This window comes from Corvus kubaryi, unplaced genomic scaffold (genome assembly GCF_017639235.1).
Source record: "Corvus kubaryi isolate FWS band 111438036 unplaced genomic scaffold, C.kubaryi_AGA036_p1.0 75, whole genome shotgun sequence".
Classification (NCBI taxonomy): domain Eukaryota; kingdom Metazoa; phylum Chordata; class Aves; order Passeriformes; family Corvidae; genus Corvus; species Corvus kubaryi.
This window is the reverse complement of record NW_024582062.1, coordinates 230,735-244,435: the sequence shown is the minus strand read 5'-3', so window position 1 is coordinate 244,435 and position 13,701 is coordinate 230,735. Positions and strand designations below refer to the sequence as shown.

Below are 13,701 nucleotides of genomic sequence, written 5' to 3'. Positions count from 1 at the left end.
TCTTCTACTTGAGCCTCGCACAGACATTTTCCATTTCTCCTGAGTCTGTGAGGAATGAACCTTTCTGCTTTAAATTCACAAACTGTGAGCTCTCCCAGGGCAGTGGGAGAGACAACATAAACAGATTTTAGGTCACCCCCATGTGCTTTTCAGTGTCTCTTTTGTTTCTCTGCATCACAACTCCCCTGAAAAGCAGCAGCATGACTGGGATTGCCCACTCTAAGTGGACTCTAAGTCCTAGACTTGCCAGTCCCAGTATGTCAAGTTATTGCCTGGTTTTACACTAATAACACAACTGGGGGCTTGTAATCACAAGCCTTGGCGTGCCCTCAGACAGAGGGGACGCAGTGTTAGCCTCCACAACATCCTTGCTGGATGGCTCAGTGGAACAGGCGTGAGATGGATGCGTGCGCTGGCTCCTCCTCAGAGGAAGAACGTCGGGCTGCCAATGGATTAGGCCTGCGTTAGTCCGGAAGCAAAGAAGGTGGGAGGGGCCTCTGGTGTGGGTTCCAACAGGTTTATTTGCAGGAGGGTCCAGGAACCAGATAAAAGCCTCGAGAAGAAGAGGGCACACCATTTTATGGGGGGTTGGAGCAAGGCGGGGAAAGAGAAAACAACCAATGGAGTACAAGCAGAGGGGAGGATACAATTTTTCCGAACAAATGGAGAAAACAGGGAGGCGGGAGTCACAACAGGGAACCAATTAATACAAAAGGGAGAACTTTCTGGAACAGGGGGAGGTAACTTAAGATTGGGAGCCACCCAGGGGGAGGTAACCTAGACCGCAGTGATCTCTTCTGGTCTGCCCTCCGATCCATTGTTTCAGCCCAAGAGCAGACTGACCCACCCCAACATCTCCCCCTTCTTTATTACATTGAAATGAGGGGAAAGGCTTAAGGGATTTCAAAACTAAACACTTAAAAATGGGAAGGGCTAATAAAATTAACAACTCCATAAAGAAACCCCATACAATGTCCTTGATAATTGAAGGCATCCGGCCACTGGAGCTCCCAGTGTACAGGAGGAGCTGCAGCAGCAGGTGGGACAGCAGCACGTAGGATGTCATCACGCAGTCATGGGAGGTAACTTTAGGGACAGTGTAACATAAATTAATACAAATACGATTAACTTAAATAACAGTGGCTCCCTTGGACTTTTTCAAAACAAAGGGCCACTTAGGGGAGGGAAACACATTAGGGAAGGTGGGAAGGGGAATGTTTGTCTTTGCAGCCTGGGAGGAGAATTTCTTGTTTATTCAGGAGGTCTTGTTTCTCCTCCTTTTCCAGGCAGTTGCTACCACGTTTTCAGGCTGCTTTGGTTTTGATGTCTTTGTTAAAAAGGGTTTGATCCACTTTCCAGGGATCCATTTAGGTCCTTCTAGGGTTGATACACATCCATACCCTCTTCCCCATGTGATTAAGGGGTATGGGCCGCGTATTTGCAGTGTGTCTGGGTCTTTTACCAAGACATTAGGTCTTTCGGTTAGCTTAGCCTTGGTTGAATTTGTAAAGTGCCTTAAAATAAGGGGGTTCGGTTCTTCATGGAAGCAGTTTAAAAGATTTAAAGTGAAGAGCGCTTTGGCGAGTCTTAAAACAGGGGCATTAGTCTCATTGCCTCCTTTCTGCTGTTCAAGCAGTCTTTTTAATGTCTGGTGTTTGCGCTCAACGATTGACTGGCCTGTAGGAGAATGGGGGATGCTGGTGACATGTTCCACACCCCATTCGTCAAAGAATCTTTTCAATTCTGCAGATGTATATGCTGGGCCATTGTCTGTTTTTATTTTTTTGGTGTCCCCAGCACAGCAAAGGCTTGTACCAGGTGGTTGGTGACATCTTTTGCTCTTTCCCCACGATAGGCTGAGGCGAAGGTTGCACCAGAAAAGGTGTCTACTGACACATGCACATATTTTTGGCGACCGAATTGGGGGAAATGGGTATCATCCATTTGCCATACCTCACAACTGCCGAGGCCTCGAGGATTAACCCCTTGGCCTAATGATGGCAACTGGTATTTCTGGCAGCTAGGGCATGTCGCCACAATCGTCTTTGCCTGGTCTTTGATGAGGTGGAACATCCGGACGAGGGCTGGAGCATTTTGATGGAATGTGGCATGGCTCAACTGGGCTTGCTGGAATCTATTAGGCAAGTTTGCCATCTCAATAGGCATAGCTAGGGCATCAGCTCTCCGATTCCCCTCTGCGATGAACCCTGGCAGATCAGTGTGTGACCACACATGCATTACGTAAAAGGGTTGCTTTCAGTGGGAGACAATTTGGATTAGCTTCAAAAGCAAGTTATAGATTTTTGGATTTGCCACCTCTCTGAGCGATGCTCTTTCTGCTCTGGACACCACTCCTGCTACATATGTGGAATCTGTTACCAAATTAAAAGGTTCGTTGAACCGCTCAAATGCTCTGACCACTGCGGCAAGCTCTGCAACCTGCGGTGATCCTTTGACCACCTGCACATCAGACTCCCACTTCTGAGTGCAAGGATCCCTCCAAGCAATGACAAACTTGTGAGATGCCCCAGAACCATCCATAAAGATCATCAGGGCATTGAGGAGTTCACGACTGAATTTCTTTTGGAATTAATTTAAAGGCCGAATTGAACAATTTGTGTTTCGGGTTGTGAGCCGATATTTGTCCCAAATAACTATCAAAGGCAAACTGGAGATGATTGTTGTTTTGAAGGAGATGGTCCAGTGCACTGGTGGTTAGTGGCAGGTAAACACATGTGAAATCACACCCCGCAAGGGTACGGAGGCGAGACCTAGCCTTTATCACCAACTGCGCCATGAGCTCCTGTGGCGTGGTAATACTTTTGGATGGCTGGTGCGAGAGGAAAACCCACTCAATAATCAGAAGGGGATCCCTCTGCACCTTGTCCCACTGGAAAACCAGCCCATGGAGGTATGCATTTTCCCCAACACTATAAACTGAAAGGGCAGACCTGGGGCGTAACAATGGGCTTGGCGAGACGACAGCGCCTCCTGGACCTTGATGAGGGAGTTTCTTGCCTCTTCTGTCAACTGCCTCGGGGATTTGAGATCCTCGTTCCCACGAAGCAGGTTGAACAGAGGGGCAAGGTCCTCAGTCGTCAGTACCAGAAGCTGCCTCACCCAGTTGATGGACCCGCAGAGTTGATGGAGTTCCTGCAGAGTCTTGGGGTTATCGTTGATTTTTAACAGTTGGGGCACCACCATCTGCTCCTCAATTTTGAGTCCTAAATATTTAAAAGGTGAGGTCTTTTGGACCTTCTTGGGATGGATTTCAAATCCATCAGCCTCTAAAGCCCTGATTACCTCCCCCAGAGTCCAGTCCAGGTACTGCTGCGTGGGCGCACACACCAAAACATCGTCCATGTACTGTAGGATCACAGCTCCAGCTGCTCTTTTCTGGACAAGGGACAGAATGTGAGTGACATACCACTGGCAGATGGTGGGTGAGTTTTTCATGCCTTGCGGCAGAACTCGCCAGTGGTAGCGTTGCATGGGAGCCTCTCGGTTGAGGGAAGGCACCAAGAAGGCAAACCGGGGTGCATCATCCGGATGCAGGGGGATCTGGAAGAAGCAGTCCTTGATGTCTATGACTGCTACCTTCCACTGCCTAGGGAGCATAGAGGGTGATGGCATTCCGGGCTGCAGGGGTCCCATGTCCTCAATGTCCTTAATTTTCCGCAGGTCGTGAAGGAGTCTCCACTTGTCTGTCCCCGGCTTCCGGATCACAAAGACCGGGGAGTTTCAAGCGCTGTTGGAAGGCTTGATGTTCCCTTTCCCCAGCTGCTCCTCCACGAGTGCAGTGAGCGCTCTCAATTGGTGTTTTTTTAAAGGCCACTGGTCCACCCAGACCCTTTTATCGGTGAGCCAATTCAGTTTCTGAGTGGGGCGCTCCGCAGTGGCCCCTACTAAAAATCCTGGGGTTGAGATGGGATCTCAACCCAGGCTCCCCGCTGGGACATGAGATCCCTGCCCCACAATGTAAACCCAGAGTCAATAACAAATGGACGGACTGTTGCAATCCACCCCTCTGGACCCTCAATCTGGACAAGAGTCCTGCTTCTCTGGGCAGCCACAGATCCTCCCACACCCATAACAATACCTTCCACCGGTTGCAACCCCCAATGTTGGAGGCGATGACCGTCACGTCTGCCCCCATGTCCATCATCCCTGCTAGGCTGATGTCCGAGCCCTGGCATGAAATCTTGCAGCTTAGCATCGGCTTACCTTCCCCTACCACCTCAGCCCAGAAGATGGATGGGTTGTAGTTTTCTGGTGAACTTCTGGGCATGAGGATGGCCTGGGCGAGAACTTGGCCAGCTGCAAGAAAGAAAGGTGGATTAATATATTGCATGTTAATTGTAAAGAGTCCTTGTGGCCCTACTTGGGCGATCTCTGGTGTTATTGAGATCTCTGGTGGTGTACGCGTGGTGTCTCCTATTATAAACAAGCAGCAGTCTTTCAATCCTTCGCAACTCATGAGGACCCATTGAGGTGTGATGGAGTCCATCGTGGTTGCAGTGGCTGCAGTCACAGTTTTTCTGGTTGCGGCTTCTTGGCTTATGTCGTCACGCGGGGCTGCAGATCCACGCTGGGTCCTCAGTTTCCCGGCTGTACCTCCACGGGAGTGGGCCATGGTACTTGCCCTGGGGAAACAGCACAGGAACTTTGATTAATCAGGGCTGGAGCTCTGAAGTTCCAGGTCATATGTCCTGGCTTGCCACATCTATGACAAGTCCAGGTTCTGTTTGTCATCCTCTTGTCCTGAGGTGCCGTTGCCTCAGTGGCACCCGCAGCTCCTACCACATTCCCCCTCATTTTTAAATTTGGTTGGTCAATTGGAACTAAGGTTGTGCAGTGCCGAATCATCTGCTTTAACGCTGGTGAAGGATCAAGTGGAAGGGTCATAATCACTCTTCTACAAGGTTCATTTGCATTAGCTTTTGCTATTTGAATGATTATGCTTTCTCTAATTCTTGTATCTTCCACTTGCTTCTCCACCACTAATTTTAATTTGTCAATGAAGTCAATAAATGGTTCATTTGGAAGTTACCGAATTCCAGTAAAATTTAGTAGAGGCGCCGATTTAGGGGGCATCATTAAAAATGCTAGCTCCGCCGCATGTTTTACAGCATTTAAGACCGGCTCTGGGGTGTTTTGGGCCTGGACTTGTGGCTTGGCAAGCAACCCCTCACCGGTAAGGTGGTCCATGGAAACCCCTGCATTATTAGGGTCCTGCAACAGGATTGGGAGGACCTCTCTTAGTTGCTTTCTCCACCCGTCATCCCACATCTCGAATTTGGCTGGAGAAAGCAAGCAGGAAAAAATGCTTTGGAGGTCTGCTGGGACCAACACTGTATTAGTGAGGGTGGCCCGCAGGAGATTCCGGAAATATGGACTCTCCCTCCCAAACTCCTTCTGGGCTTTACAAAGTTCTTTGAGCCCAGCAGGGTCAAAGGGTTTCCAGGTGGGGTTGCCGCCAGCTCGGTTATAAGTAACCAGAGCGGCGAAGGGACCGGAGGAGGCTCCCGGTTCCGGGTTCAAAATGGCGTCAGTTCCGGTTTCCACAGTGTGGGAACCGGAAGACAAGGCATGGGAACCAGAAGGCTCCTCCCAGTAGGCGGGGGCTGAGGACAAAGAGGAGTGGCCACGGGAAAGGCAGGGACTCCCAACGCAGGGGGCAGTACCCAACGCGAAGGAGGAGCTCACAGTCATCACATTAGGAGGGGGCAGGGCCAGGAAAGGGTGTGGAGGAGGGAGGAGAAGAGGATTGTGGGAAGAAGAAGGAAAAAAGGCAGGCTGTGCCATGCGGTCTCCTCTATTTTGGGGGAATGCAGGAACAGCAGGGAAAGGGGGCGAAATGGTGGATGGAGAAAAGCCTTCACCGTCATTTTCAGGGCAATAAAACTGGGAACCACTTTTTGGGTGAACAAGTGGGGAAGACGGCATAGGAGAGCGGGTTTGGGTAGAAGCTGAAACAGCTTGGCCAGGGCTACTTCGGCGGGGTGGCTGAGAGGATCGAGAAGGGTCAGGGAGACAGTGGCAACCCTGTGCTTCTGAGCATTTTACACCTCCCGATCTTCTCAGCGACGGGGTAGTGGAATGAAGAACGCGAGGGGAGGAAGGAGGGACTTGGGAAGAACTGGGGAGAACTCGGGGCTTTTCCTTTATTTTCCGATTAGCTTTGTGTATATCACTCAAGGCCCAGACCATGTAGAGAAACCTCTCTCCAGAGGGATTTCCCGGTGGTTTAATTCCAGTATTTTGTCCCCCACAAATTGTCAAAACATGGCTGACTTCAAATTAACAGGGGACATCTGGGGAAAATAAAAGAAGAGCCACTCAACAAACCTTTTCAAAAACCCCTTTGATAACTGTAACCCACAACTCTTCAGGGACTCCCCAACTTGGAGATAAACCTCCCGTTGAGGCTGAGAAAGCTTAGCTCCCATCTTAAATCTCAGCCTCAACTTCACCCACCACCAGCAAAAAGGAGAGACTAAAGGTAATTTCCCAGGGGCCGGGAATCGCAAAAATACACACATGCAAAGAAGACACAGGTCTCTGGTCCTGGAAACAAAATGGCACGGTGGGGTCCTCCGGGTCAGGCTGTTCTCCTGGCAGGAGTTGGCAACCTCCTCTCGGAGCGCAACTTTTAAAACAGAGCGCACTGCCACGAGAGGCGTCGGCGTCTCCGAATTGCTGACACTCGCAGCCTCCTGGCAGTGAGGACGATGCAGGAACTCACATGTGTGTAGTCGCTGTTCGGTGCGCCAAGCTAACGCAACCGGGGGCTTGTAATCACAAGCCTCGGCATGCCCTCGGACAGAGGGGACGCAGCGTTAGCGTCCACAACGTCCTTGCTGGATGGCTCAGTGGAATAGGCGTGAGATAGATGCGTGCGCTGGCTCCTCCTCAGAGGAAGAACGTCGGGCGGCCAATGGATTAGGCCTGCGTTAGTCCGGAAGCAAAGAAGGCGGGAGGGGCCTCTGGTGTGGGTTCCAACAGGTTTATTTGCGGGAGGGTCCAGGAACCAGAAAAAGCCCCAAGAAGCATTGGGCACACCATTTTATGGGGGGGGTGGAGCAAGGCGGGGAAAGAGAAAACAACCAATGGAGTACAAGCAGAGGGGAGGATACAATTTTTCCGAACAAATGGGGAAAACAGGGAGGCGGGAGTCACAACAGGGAACCAATTAATAACTAAGAAAGGGAGAACTTTCTGGAACAGGGGGAGGTAACTTAAGATTGGGAGCCACCCAGGGGGAGGTAACCTAGATCTCAGTGATCTCTTCTGGTCCGCCCTCTGATCCACTGTCCTGGGTGGGGAAATCCAGCCAGTGGGCGGCTCTGGTTTGACTGACATTTGATGGTTTCAGCCCAAGAGAGGCTGAGCCACCCCAACACACTAAGGTTCCTGGCATGTGGCAACCTGTGTCTTGTAAGTGCAAACATTTTCTCTCTGAACAACTTCATTTAACATCTCAGTTATCTGGTGCTTTCTTTTTTTCCTTTTGTCTGCTTCACAGTTTTTATTTTTTTCTTTATCGTGGGGATTTTGCCCGTCAGAGGAACATTACAGAAGGGAAAATAAACAGATCAGTATTTGATGTCACACTTGCTGTTTAGAAGTTTCTCTTTCTTCTCCCATTACATCAATATTACCATGTTGATTCATAAGCAAAATAAAGTATATAAATACACTCTTTTTTTCATTTTGAATCATAAAACTCATAGTTCCCACAGCAACTGTAACTCAACCTTGATGTGCACATACATTAAAGGCAGGGAAATTACGCAGCAGTGGAATATGTGTGAGGGAATTATGCTAGTGGTTGAAATCCCATAGATGTGAAACATTTCATGTCTGTTTGTGACAAGATGTCACACCGAAAAAAAGAAGCTATCTAAAAGATTTTGATCTTTATGGACATAAATGGAATTCAATCATGCAATATGCAGAATCACTTTACTGAGGTGGTGTTACCTCCATTGTTGAACTCCACTGGCCTTAAAGATGCCAAAGCTCTCCAGAGCTCAAGAGAGTGCACTGAGCACGTGTGTGAGCTTCTCTGTTGTGCAGAGCAGTTGGGGTGACCCAGAACCACACAGAGAAGGGCCTGACATGTCCCCCAGACTAGGGCATGCACCATGTACCAGACCACAAAGCTGGAAGAATCATGAGAGGACCTACTGCATTCATATACACAATCTGTCATCCATCTTGCATCTTCCAAGCCTGCATGTCACTCCTCTTTTCAGCTGATCTCTGGAAAAGACACAGTTCTGAAACACAGGAAAGGATTAGAGAGACTGGGTTAGAAAGGACTAGAGCTCACAGGGATACAGATGAAAGGCTGGAAGCATCCACAGGCAAGAGGTCTCAGCGCCTCCAGCTCTTCTATACTGGCTGCCAAAGTAGCCAGTCACTGCAGGGAAGTGTTTTAAACACAAACTGCATCCCAGGGGACTTTGGTTAAGTTATTCTAATTATTTGTACAATAAGATGAAAGAGAAATGTGTTCCCAGTTCATAAAGGCTTCAGCAAATAGAGTCTACCAGGTGCTGATGCTCCTTTGTGAGACCTGAGAGCTGAGAACTAATTAGTCTCAAATTATACCCTACACAAAGACACAGCAAGGAAGCAGGAAAGACATTCACATGCCAAACCACTACAATGCACTTTCAAATGGCAGATCAAATAGGCATCACCACTTCAGAGGGCCAAGGATGCCTCCAGCAACCAGTTGGTGTTTACCTTAAACAGCAAGGAGAAAGGCAGGGGAGGAGAGGAAAAGGGAAACATCAAAAGGGGTGGCAGACCTGGCTCTCCTGAATTCTCTCCATGCTGTTCCTGTAGGAAAGGGGTTTCCCTTAAATTTAGACCTTTGGGATCTGCACAACTGCTTTCACCATTTGCTGTCATTTTTCATTGGATGTACTTTTAGAAGAGCTTCACAGTCAGCTCTTTTAAATAAACATGAAGGCAGTGACTTAGGAGAATACAGCTGGAGTTTGAAGATATGCTGTTTGTTGTATTCCATGATGCAGGAGGTTGTGTGTGATCCTACAATTAAAGGCTCATCACAATCCAGCCCAGAAGGGTTAACACAACTTTTCCTTCCATGTTTCCTGCCTGTGGAAGGTAGTGCTGGGTACTCCTTTCACTCCTGCACAACCTTTCTTACATCTCTCACCGGTGCTGCAAAGAGAAGACTCTCACCCTGTTGGGGTGACCCAGCCCACTGCAGGGCTGGGGCAGCGTGCCAATCAATCCCAGCTCCTCCCCTGGATCGAGTTCCCCGAAGAGTCAGACTCAGGGGGCGGCTGAGAAGCTTAAGCCACACCCCCCCCGGGCGGTGCCCGGGTCCAAGCCACCTCCCCCGGTTCGGGAAAATTCTCGGTTACTTGGTCGTTCATTGGTTCTGTTATAACTCCCGCCTCTCGGTTTCCCCCAGTGGTTCTTGTTAAATTGTATCCTCCCCCTGGCTTGTAACTCATTGGTTGTTTTCCCCTTTCACCAGGGTTTTAAAATTACCTACAAAACTGAGGACAAGGCTCCGAGATCCCATCCCAGCAATCTAACCTCATCATGATCCCATCGCATTAAACCTGTTGGAAGCCAGACCTGAACAGCCTCTCTCTTCCTTTGAGCTAACGTGAGCCGATCCCGTCGGCTTCTGCCATGTTTCGTCTGCTGAGAAGCCAGCTAGCTAACCCAGCAAGCAGCTCTTTTCCTGATCCCGAAGTCGCTTCTGCGACAGGCAGAAGTAACGCAGCTGGACTCTCTCTGACCTGGGGCACGCCAGAGTTGGTGCCTCAAGCACCAAACGCTGCGTCATCACCCCCCTTTGAAACCTTCAAAATTAAATAACCCTACCAATAACCTGCTGCAGGGCAGAGATGTATCTGTGCCTTTTTATCAGCCAGTTAGTCGCATGCACAGAGACAATGCCAGTCTAGGGAATGCCTGAGAGGAGACACAGTCATTAGTCAAAGCAATTTCACACTAAGAGTGTCCTGCAAACAGTCCTCAGCATTCCACTTCCATGCCTTCATATGATGAATGCTGTGTAGTGTACACAGTTTATGTTTTCCACTGAAGTACATATCATTGTCCTCCTCTAGTGGCACCATCCTGGACTAGACAAACCATCACCCTGTTACATCCTGGTATTCCCACAGCTCATCTCAGACACCCTAGTGCACATTCAAACCAACTCCTCTGCTTGGATTGGAGAGGTTCTAACTTGGTAGTGACATGCATGATGCCACCTTCAGCTCACAAAGACCTAAAGCTTATCCTAGAGCACAAGGCATCAAAAAGGCTACAAGGAAACTTAGTCCATTAATTCAATTCTAAAAAAAGGCATTTCATAAGGAAGATCAGAACCTATGTCAGAGCTTGACCCAGTTTTGGCCTGGGGAATCCCACAGAAGTCCCTGGGGAGCACCCAGCTGTTTGGGGAGGCGCAGAGTTGAGGCCAGGGATCAGCCAAACACCCAACATGTTCCTTCACACCAACTCCCCTCTCCTTTCCTCCTTTTCTCCTTTTCTCATGCATGTGATTCATTAATGATAGCATGGTCTGCTGATCACATCTGGACCACTCTCTGCTAAGAGTGCTCAGGGTACCATGTTAATAATATCCAGGTCTCTGTTTACCCTCCCAAAGCTGCCTGTACATTCTGTGTTTCTAACTCAGCAGCAGGTGCTCAATGCAGGCAGATACATGGTACTAGTACTCAGGCAGCACAACAGGCTCCTGCATTCACCTGACAGAACTAAAACACATGCCAGAGTTACTGGGGGCTGTTGGCACCTAATGATGCAGACACTCAGGCTGGAAGACCCCAAAAGCATCCAAAGATCTCAGCAACCATTCCTATTCACAGTCAAACATCCAAACTGCTTGGGTGCTTTGAACTTCTTGCTGGATGTGTTTCTCTTTCTATAGATGCCTCCATACCTTTAAACATTTGTTCCAAAGCAGAGCCAGTCAGGAATGCTACAGACTTTCTCACTGGAGGGTGGTTATTAAGTCGATAATATATTCATAACCTGTGAGATGCAAGATTGGAAAAAGCCCAGCACTTTTTCTGGCCCTTCCCTCTGGGATTTAACTAACCCATCTTGGCACAGCTCTGTTCTCCTTCCTGACCAACACCTCATCCCTGAGAAAAACAGGTCAAACACAAGTTGCTAAATTCCCTGAACTGGGCTGTCTTGCCCTTAGCCATTCCCCTGATGTAAAGTTCCAAAGGCTGAATGCCATTGTGCCATGAATCATGTTTATTGTAACAAGAAACAAAGAAGGAAAAGAACAATGGAAAAGGGAAAGAGAAGAGAAAACAAGAAAGGAAAAGACAAACAGAAGAGTGAAAGGGAGGGATATAGATAGACCCATTAATTCGCTTCTGTTTGCTCTGGGGTTTAAACAACAAGCCTCTGTGTCTCTGGTTTATCTAGGTTCCTCAGCTGTGAAACGTGCTGTGCTCCAGTGTCCTCTGAGCTTTAGAGATTTGCTGGGAAGCTGGAAATGAAGCAAGAGGCTCACCAAACAGAGATAGCTGAGGCAGCCTCATACATCACACTCAGAGGAAATCTGTTCCTTTCAGCACTGCCCATGGATGAAATTACATTATATTCTGTTTGGATAACTGGATGTCATATACCACCCAACCTGTTATGGGATGGCATTTCCTTCTGTAACAATGCTGTTAGCTGCATCCCAGGACAGAGAGAACAAGGCACAGGTTCCACGAAGTATAGAGGAAAAAGTAAAGACAGAGAGGTGTTAGTTCCAAGAAGTCCTGGTTCCAAACTGGACCTCTCAGGGTCAGGTTAGTAATGGAGAGGGTGAAAGACAGAGCATATAGAACAAGAATGAGATGAAGAAATGAAAGGGAAAGAAGCAAATCTAAGAGGAGAGAAAATGAGGAGGAGAAGGGAAATATATATAAATCCCCAAATATATTAGTTTGGGGATTTTTTCCCAGCACAAACACAAAGCATTTTCTTCTCAATTTGTGAGGTGGGCTGCACAGGTCCTTTAGCTAGAAATTCACTGTGGAGACAAGCCTGTCCCACTGGGCAGGGGCAGGTCACATAACATCTGCCTGGTGGTCCTGCAAAAATACAGCAGTTTTCTTTGATCTCAGCCACTGAGGATCACAAAGGTATTCCAAGACTCCCAGCCACGCCTTGCTGCCTTTTATATTCACCATTTACCTACATTTTGTCTAAAACACCCTCAATTTCCCCCTCATTGTGTCCTTTCTTGCAACACCTCACTCCAGCTCATTGATGGCTTTTTAATAGCACAGTTAGAGCTGTCACACAAGCCAGAGGATAATTTTATGTGTCATATTGTCTCAGTGCATCCTGGGAACTCCATCTGGCTCAAGCAAACTTATTTTATTAAAATAATCTCTCCTCCCTGCTAGGTATTGAATCGTCTTGGCTCAATGGCCTCGCTCAATATCAATTTTTCATGCTTAATAATTAGTACAAAGAATAGAGTTTCATTGAATAAGTGTTTAATGTCACACATGATTAGGAGACACAGAGATGACCTAACCAGGAATTCAATTTGGGGCCTACAAGAAAATGTTAGCCTTTATTTTTCTTCCTGAGGTGTACTGTTCCCTTCTGCAATTAACTTCTTCAGAAATCTATGCTGCTATTAGTTGATTGCAACAATTGCTGCAATTCTCCTTTTAACTTGAGAAGAGTCACCAGGTTTGGAAGGAATTTCCAATCAAGCACAAACAGGCAAACACCCAGTTTCACTGCTGCCTTTTAATGTCAGTGTGATGATGTCTTAGTCCCAAACCACAGGCTCATTTCCTAAATAGAGCAGAAACCAAAAAATTACTTGCCACAATGGGTCTCAGATAAGCTATAGAAGCAATCCAGGCAGCACACAGTGATTTGTTTGCCTGGCCGCTTGTCTCTATTTATCTACCCATCTAGTTAACACTACCTATTCACCGGTTTGTGCACCCAGTGCTGTCAGCCCTTCCAATCAGGATGTTTGTGGACTTGGTGGATGCCTGATATATTTAGTCTCCAAAGGCTCTCTGCTACTACCCCCTTTTAAATGTATGGTGCCTTGGTTTGAAAGACAGGTGTCTGCTAAGGAAGGCAGGAGCCTCCCTTGGAATGGCAGAGGTGACCCCCCTTCCCTCTGAGTTATTATAATTTTGAAATCAAGGGGCTTTTAGGCAAAGATGTGGGAAATAGGAATAACAGTTCTTTACTATTATATGTCTATATGTATATAACAAGTCAAATGAACAACAATAACTATGGCAGTAACAGCAAACAATCACAAACCCAGTGCCAGCCTTCTCGGCTGTCGGGCCCTTTCCCCTCAGGTGCAGTTCTGCTCGCAGCCGGCAGGGGCGCTGGCGGCTCCCGGTGAGCAGGGCAGGTGCGATGGTTCCCCCGCGGCTGCAGGGGGCGCTCCGGAGCGAGCTCGGGGAGCATGCAGCACTCGTGGCCTGGGATCCTAGGAAGGGATGGGACAAAGGCTTCACAAACCCCCTGGACAGCTGATCCCAGTGTCCAGCCGGACCCTCAGGAACAGCAGGCTGGAGCGGCAGGCTGGAATGGCAGGGATGAGCACAAATCCCAGGTGGCAGACAGGATGTACCCAAACTGCGGAGCTGCAGTGGGAACCCCCCTGAGGTCTGGGCAGGC

The 13,701-nt window shown here is 48.4% G+C and overlaps 1 long non-coding RNA gene across 1 annotated transcript in view; it reads right to left on the bottom strand.

Moving 5' to 3' along the window:
• Positions 1–501: 501 nt before the first annotated feature.
• LOC121675699 overlaps positions 502–13,701 on the bottom strand; it is a 99,833-nt gene continuing 86,633 nt past the window's right edge. Inside the window, exons 2-3 of the long non-coding RNA XR_006020195.1 lie at positions 8,191–8,282; positions 502–553 (exon numbers count right to left, since the gene is read on the bottom strand). This is a non-coding gene — a long non-coding RNA (uncharacterized LOC121675699). The remainder of the gene's footprint in view (positions 554–8,190; positions 8,283–13,701) is intronic.